The sequence below is a fragment of the Lissotriton vulgaris genome, chromosome 8, assembly GCF_964263255.1.
Source record: "Lissotriton vulgaris chromosome 8, aLisVul1.2, whole genome shotgun sequence".
NCBI lineage: Eukaryota > Metazoa > Chordata > Amphibia > Caudata > Salamandridae > Lissotriton > Lissotriton vulgaris.
Genome location: NC_141696.1, coordinates 1,238,011,852 through 1,238,020,626, shown reverse-complemented (window position 1 = coordinate 1,238,020,626; position 8,775 = coordinate 1,238,011,852).

Below are 8,775 nucleotides of genomic sequence, written 5' to 3'. Positions count from 1 at the left end.
TAGGTAAATGAGATTTACCGATTTTTAATTACCGAATTTTACCGATTCGGTAATTAAAAATCGGTAAATCTGAGGGGTGGATATGTAGGAACATCCAGATGTTCCTTTTACTGAATCGGTAAATATCGGTATTTACCGATTCGGTAAATACCGACCGGTAATGCCCCATTCATTCCTATGGGCTTTGAAGCCCATAGGAATTAATGGGGCATTACCGGTCGGTATTCACCGAATCGGTAAATACCGATTCTGACAAGGGTGCAGGGGGTGTCACTTTGACACCCTCTGGCACCCCCAAAAAAGGTTCGGGGGCCATGTGGCAGGCATACCTGCCCTAAGGGCAGGTCTGCCTGTCATATGGCACAGGTGTGCATGCACACATGTGCATGCACACCAGAATCGATATTTTACCATCAAATAGTATTTGATGGTAAAATACCGATTCTGTAATGCTTGTGGGACTCAGAAGAGTCCCACCTACATATCAATTTTACCGAATCGGAAAAAATACCGATTCGGTATTTTACAGAATCGGTAAATTTACCGATCGGTAAATTTACCGATTCTGTAAAATACAGGGCCCTACATCTCAAATTGCATTTACCGGTCGGTAACAGCCGAATTCGGCCGTTACCGACCGGTAAATGCCTACCTACATCTGGCCCCAAATCATTTGTAAAGCATTTCATTTGCCTCTTTTGCTGTTCTCAGAATATATGGAATTTCACTAGAAATAGTGAGTTCAATAGTACTCATCACATAACAGTGGGCAAAAAAAACAGACAATCAATAAGATTATCTTTAAAAAAAACATTCAACATTCTCAATAGCAATCAAAAAAATTGTAATAAAACATATGTTAAATGTTTTTTTCAAACAACAATTTCTTACGTAACTATGAGATATCTCAAAGAATCTTAAAATACCAAAACACTATCATTAATTTTCATACACTGTAAACAAAGTTACTTTTAAATATATATTGATAAAATATAGAACAAATAGTCCTTAATGGTTTTACATACGTTTCCACATGGCCAAATAGTATATCTCAAATTCTTAGTAAAGAAGTTCCTCAATAGTAATCCTCAGCATCTGTCTCCCACCTTTCAGATCCAAAACCACCGACATCATTTGCAACTTCCTCCAGGGCTCATCCCTCAACTTGACGCTATTCAACATCTACTTGGCACCCTTACACAAGTAGCCCGCCATCACAACCTCAACATTATCTGCTAAGATGACGACACTCAACTCATCTTCTCCCTCACCAAGGAGCCACATACCACCGAAAGACGTAACCAACTGCATAAGAATCAACTCTCTAAATCTCAACTCGGACAAACACCTACAACGAGTCCAACGACTCCAGAACAACTCCGCCTGACTGATCATCAATGTCCCCTGCTGCAGCCGAATTGCCCACCACCTCAGACACCTACACTGGCTCCACATCGAAAAGAGGATCACCTTCAAGCTCCTCACCCTCACTTACAAAGTACTCTACAACACCAGTGCAACCTACCTTAACAGCAGTAATCCTGAAAGGCCAAATTTTGGGGCATATTACCAAGCAATAGCGATAATTATCGCTATTGCTTGGTTAGAGACAAAAATTTACCGCTGAGCTGCGGCAATTTTTATCGCAGATAAACCTTGGTATTAGCAAGGTTTATCGCAAATGCGATAAAAATCGGCCACAATGCATGAATATCGCTGAAAAGTCAGCGATATTCATGCATTACCGAGGTAATGCTCTTAGCCATGTTATCCACCTCCCATTGCTAAGAACTGCTCAGGGCAGGTATTAGCATTTGGAGATATTCGCACTTAGCGCGAATATCTCCAAAAGTTGGTAATAGGAGATAGCGATGTTTCCAGTCGCTAACATCTTGGCACTCCCACTTTGCATGTCATTAGTGATAAATATCACTGACATGCAAAGTGGGGCCCAAGATGGTCGCTATCTCCTACTAGCTATCGCTAACTGGTGTTAGCGACAGCTAGGTAATAGGGAGATAATTTTATATCCGCTTTCTTTGGCTTTTAAAGCCAAAAAAGCAGAGATAAACCCCCTTGATAATATGCCCCTTTGTTTTTTAAATTTTGGCTTTAAAAATATTAGGTAAGAATTTGGTAACTCTTTAGGCAAACGTTGTTTAAAAACAAATTGACTATCATTACAATGTATCCAACCTTTCAGACATTTTCAATAAACAGTGTAATGTCCAGATGTTGTAGAAGGTCCATCATGAAAAATAATTGCAACAGCTACAAAAGTTCTTCCTGATATTGATACTTGAGCAGCTACAACATTTTTAATTAAAGTTTTCAATTTTCTTCCATCAGCTCTACAACGTTGCAGCATTAAAATTACATACTGTCCATATCTTTGTATAAATAATGTTGATAACATTTCTGATTTACATTGGCTACACTCCATGTTTTGACTTGCTCCTCTAATTAAATTGTTAAAAGACACTGATTCACAGTCAGGTAAAGTCAAATATATGAATCTTTCCCTGTTAGTGTTACTGCCACATGTAAACAAACAATTTTCACAGTCAAGTTGCCATTTATAATAAAGGCGAAAAAGGTATTCAATATCTATACCTTCATCTTCTAATACAACAAGCATATACATTAGAAATTCCTGACAATCTTGCTGAATATTCTGCGTAAATTGAGTAGAACCAGAACATAAGTCCAAAACATTTCGAATATCAGAAACACTTTGTATTTTACTTTTACCACTACTACATTTCTCATAAACAGAATACAACACACAGAATCTTTTTTTCCGATTTTGAACAATTTGTTGTTGCAAACTTTAAAGAAAAAAAACAACATTAATAACTACATTAGCATAGGAGTTGACACCAGAACTATTTTCAAACTGATAACCAATATTCTCTTCAACACTGTCCTTTTTCTTTTTATGTCCAATCACAACTTCATCTTGTTTTTTTCCCCTCTCTACAGCTTCACTACAGATATTCTCAAATCTTCTTTTTCTACCTACCACACAATTTTCAAACACTGGATATTGACCTAGATTGGGTGCATATTCTCTTTTTAACCGATTATACTCTTTCACACAACTTGCATCTGCACTAATCTTCGTCTCATCAAAATCAATCAAGTACAATCCAGATAAAGTTCTCACTCGAGACAAAGCAACATATGCCATACCTTCTTTAAACAAGGTACTTCCAATATTCACTAAACCACTATCTACACTTAAACCTTGAGATTTATGAATGGTCACCGCATACGCCAAAGAAATAGGAAACTGTTTTCTGTGAACATACAAATCTTTTACAAGCAAAAACTGAGCTGAACAATGACTAAATTGTTGTACTTCTGCAATTTCATCAAATTTGATTTTCAAAAATTCGATACCATCTCTATTTACATAATTAACAAAATCAACAATTTTACCCATTGCTCCATTTACTAAACCTTTTTCCACATGCAAATTATGTCGTAAAATTACCCTACAGTTTACACATGCATATACATTCTTTTCTAAACCAGCAGTTTTACTTATCAATTTCTCTAAAGAATCCAATTTCCTCTTCAACTTTTCAGTCAAAATAATAGTGATTCCTTCATGTTCTAGTTTATCAATAGCTTCCAATTTTATAATTTCTTCATTTTCCAACTTTAACATTTCTTTATTGAATATAGAACATTCATACAGTGTTGGCATTAAGCAGATTACAGATTTGTTTTCTCAATTCTCATATATATTTTTTCTGGGACAATATTTTCATTTGGAAACAAATTAGAAAGCAATCGTCTCTGTAAAGCTTCTTTGCCATGTTTAGTCACTTTTCCAATTCTTATATCTTGAAGAATAGTTCCATATTCAGCATCATTTGCTTGTCGCATTTTTGTAATAAGTTCTTTATACTGAAAAGATTACTAAATGTTTACATTTCCAATGCTCCCCAAAGACTTTCTGGTATCTTCATGCGCCAGTGTTTTAAACACTGGTTGTCCCTTTACAGGAGTAAGTTGTAGAATATCTTCAAAAACTATGACGTGTTTTCCTCCAAATAATACGGCATACTCTCTTTTAAGAATTTGCTGCATTCTTAAATGCACAAAGGCAAGCATTAAGTTTGATACCATGCTTACCTAATCAATAATGAGAAGTTTCATTCTCCTCAAGACTCTTGAAACTTCCCAACAAGCTTCTCCAGATAGCTTGTGGTATTCTAATTTGTTTTCATGCTCTACTGGTAGCATTAATAAACAATGTAAAGTAATTCCTTTAATATTGTGGGCTGCCAACCCAGTTGGAGCAGTGACAAAACAAGACAAATGCGACTCAGTTGTTTTCTGTAGAAAAGTTGTAATTACTTGAATTAAAAAACTTTTTCCTGTTCCAGCTTGTCCACTCACGTACATTTGGATAGGTTGAAATGATGAGCAAGATCACTCTTTCTTCTCATGAAGTAATCCATGGTCAATCTGATCTCTTACTTGCTCATATATTTGATTCTGCTCAACATTTAGTTGTTCTTTCAAGTTTCCTAAGTTTGTTACATCTCCTTGAGCTTGATACATTGCTGTTCCCACCTCTTCCATAGCAGTTGCTGCTTCATTTTGAACAATTGGTTCTCCTAGTGGGTCCTGACTCAACGGAGCAGAAGTTTGACTATCTTGAGAACTGTCTCTAGCAATCTCAGCTGCAATTGTAGCTTCTTGCTCAATTTCGTCGAACAACATTTTCAAATAATTAGCAAAACCGGGGACATTCTATAGTATCTTTACTTGCGCTGAATGAATCTTCATAGCTCTGAAAATCTCCAAGTAATTCCAATTCTGAACGCCACGGCTTGATAAGTTGCAAAAGAGCTATATAGTAAAATTCCCTTTTGTCAGGAGTTTCGCAACTCAGTTTACGGTGATTAATCAAATGTCCTTTTCTTTGTTTCACCAAACATCCTTCAGAACCAACCACAGCATATGTATCATTATTGATGTTTTCTATAATATTCAGTTTAAAAATATCGTTTTGAAGCACTTCATAGAGACACATGTTTTCAAGATGATGACTTCTATTTGGATAATATGTATCCAACATATTTGTTTTCACAATATCTGTACTTTCTGTCTCTTTTTCCGCTAAATATTCAATTTCTTGTACAGATTTAAGAACTCAATTTCGTGTTGCAGCAAGACCTAGACTCACACAAATGATTCTTCTAGGTTTGGAGTAAAGACTTGCAGATGATAAGCGATCTGAACATTCATACGCTCCAATTTCTCAATGAGATAACATCTTCAAACTGTTACTATATAATTTCTTACTTAGACTCTTCTCGTGGGAAATCTCTTACCACATCTCCTTCAATTCTGCCTTTTCTGATTTTGTTATGTAGGATGTTACATATCGAGCAACAGCAATGGAATTGTCTGCAACATATTGAATGTCCATGTTAGCATTCCACATGGACAAAATGACTGGGTTGTAGTCATTTATGTATTTTGACTCTTCATTTCTTTTTAAGTTGTAGGTATTTTTTGGAGACTTTCTTGGGATAGTATGTCTCAAAGATGACATAAAACTGTTCACTCTTCCTTTCGATATTACAGGACGTGGAAATCCAAAACGACATTTGGTGTAGAACTTGTCCTTAGAATTGTACTTTTGACGACAGTATTTTCCACAACGATGACTGTAGAATCGTAAGACTTGTTGTCTTAAGTCCTTATCTTGTGTACTTTTGGGTATATCACATGTAGCATATTCTTCAATAAAAGACAGCACAGTATCATCTGACTCAGTTCCAAATTTTGGAGCACCTTTGATCCATATTAGCATATGTATGTGTAACGAGGGGGACACAGACTCGGACCCTCCAGGCTTACTTGTTCCTATGTCCCCTCTTCCTGAACAGCACACCAACTCCTGGAAGACGACGGACATGGTATACAACCCCGCACGGGATACCGAGGACCAGTGTTTCTTTAACTGGACGGAGCTGGACCCTGAACCCGCCCACCTACCACTGATAAAACCCAGCCCAGAAATCACACAGGGGTGTTTTTCACCTGGAGGTAGAGAAGGAGAGTGGCGACAAGAAGGAGAGTGGCGAGAGGACGGAGCAGAGCGGAGATCGGAGGAGGCGAGAGAGGAACAGCGGAGATCGGAGGAGGCGAGAGAGGAACAGCGGAAGTCGGAGGAGGCGAGAGAGGAACAGCGGAGGTCGGAGGAGGCGAGAGAGGAACAGCTTAGGTCGGAGGAGGCTGAAGGAGCAGACAGAGGAGCCCATACCATCGGAGGAGAACGGAGAAGGCGCCGAGACTTCAGCGACAAGCCAGGAGGCCAACGGGAAGGAGCATCGCCCAGCCACACTTCCCAGGAAGTGTGGCTAGAGCAGGTACGGTCACGCTTTACGGGTTGGGCGGGACGTAAGTAGGCCAAACCACCCTGAGAACCACTCGGCATACCGTGCACTTCCCCCCCTCACTAAATCGACACTTGTCCCTGGGTCGAGTAACTGCACGCGTGTATCCTCACTCACTTCCCCATAAGCTTGCAAAAGTACCAGACTAATTCTGGTTTCTTTCTTTCCTGGTGCTGTGGACCGGACAACGTATCGAAACGGCGGAGGAGCGGCATACAAATCCCAGAAGGCATCGGGCCTCCCGGTGGCTAGGAGTTGCAAAGCACCAGACTGAGGACACAGAAAACCGCCTCCCATACTACCGAGCGCCTGTCCAGAAGAAGCGGTTATATAAAAGAATAAAGCCATCTTTACCCAAAACACCGTTGTCCGTGAGTCTGTTCGATTCCCCACTCGAAGGCTCACAGTATGTGAGGAGCATCTCTCGCTTGATACTCCTTTCTCCAAAAGAAATCCAAAACCTCTCCAAGAGGAGGATTTTTTTTATTGAAAAGCCTTTGTTCTCTTACCAGGACTTTTTTTCTTTTTATTAACACATTGTTTTTCATTTAAATCTTGTGGATGACTTTTCCTTAAATAAAGACCTTTCTTTCGTTATTTCCTCTTTTGAGCTTTTGTAGGCATGATGAATTATTTTCAGTGTTGATAAACAGAATCTATTATAAAAAAATATATATAACATTACAAAAATAAATATATGAAATATTCTATTATATGACTTATAAAAAGAGAGGGAGGATTATGATGACAAAGGTGGGACTATGAAAATAGAAGAACTTACAACAAGAGAAGAAGGAGTATGACACAAGGGGAAAAAGGGAGTATAAACAGACACTGCAATATAAGGGGATAAAGGGAGTATGAACAAACTGGAAAGTATGAATAGGTAAGGGAGAGTATGAAGAGAAAGGTGGAAATATGAGGAGAGAAGGAAGAGTATAAGAAGAAAGAAAGAGAGTGAGAGGAGAGAGAGGGGCTGTCAGAAGGCTCCAGTCCCTTCGCAGAGGCAGGATGATGCTAGTCCCAATCTCCACCCCTCCAGTGACTCTGCTACAAGAGCTGAGCAACCAGAAAGGGGGAAAAGGGGAAGTGGATAAAAGAAGAGACACTCCGAAAGCTGCTGTCACCCCTCTAGATGGTAGGAATCTTCTGCACGATTCTTCTGTACTTTTTGAGGGTACCTAATGCACAGGTGGAGAGGGAAGGAATAAACAACAGACCTACTTTTCTACTTGACTCTATGAACCTAATTAAAGCTTATCCTACCAGCTGCTTCAGAAGTATTGCTACTCTTCTGTGTTGGGTAATGCTGTTGCAGGAAGCCTTCTTACTGAGGAAAGAGATAAGGAGATTAATTCTATGTCTTCCACTTTCTACCTCTTGAACCTTTCTTTGACTGCCCCAACTATAAGTACCTGATAGACTTCCTGTAGTCAACTTGTAATTGGGTTCTATGAAGGTCCGATGTACAAATATACAGTCCTGGAATTACTGTTCGCAGCTGGGACAGAAGTCCTCCTGGTAGCGCGCAAAAAGGTACAAGGAAGGTACAGGGGAAAAGTTAAGAAAAGGGCAAGCGCAAAAGGGAAGGAAGATGAGGCCTTCAAACGCTGCTGAACAACTGACGGATAATAGTCTTACTGTCTGTTCGGCTTTCAGCTCTCAACCGTCGACTGAAGACTCATAGTCTAGAATGAAGATACTCCTCTCCGCTTCAGACTTTAATCAAGCTCTCCGGTGCACTGGAACCAGCAACTTAACTAACAGGGACTACGCTGGTACTATGACTCTAAAGGAAAGACTGCAAAACTAAGAAAGGCTTTCCTGACTGAAATATTTTATATACAGGAAAATACGCTACTCCCGTCAGGATTATAGACGCGGAGTGACTAAACTCGGAACTTCCTACTCTCTACAGCTAATGCCGACTCCCGTCAGGACAGATAGACGCGGAGCGGCAAAACTCGGGTGCTTCTCTTGAACGAACGTCGTTGAAGTGCGCAATTCTAAAGCTGCGCACTTCCTTCCTACACTAGACTGCCACTGAATACTACGAGAACATGACGGCCACTACGGCGGCCGTCTTAGGAGGTAAAGATAACTAATTCGAAGGATACCAAATGTTAACCCGGCTGGGTTTTACAAATGTCCGTGATCTGGATTGCAACTTGGGAGCGCAAATGCTAGCGACACTGTGTTTCCTGACAGGGACACTATAAAAAGAGAAAGAAAGACTATAAAGAAAAAAGAATGAATATGTGAAAAGAGGCGCAAGTATAAGAATAAAACAAGAATACTAGGAAAGGAAGGTGTGTATAAGGAGAGAGAGGACAGTACCAGAAGAGAGCACAGA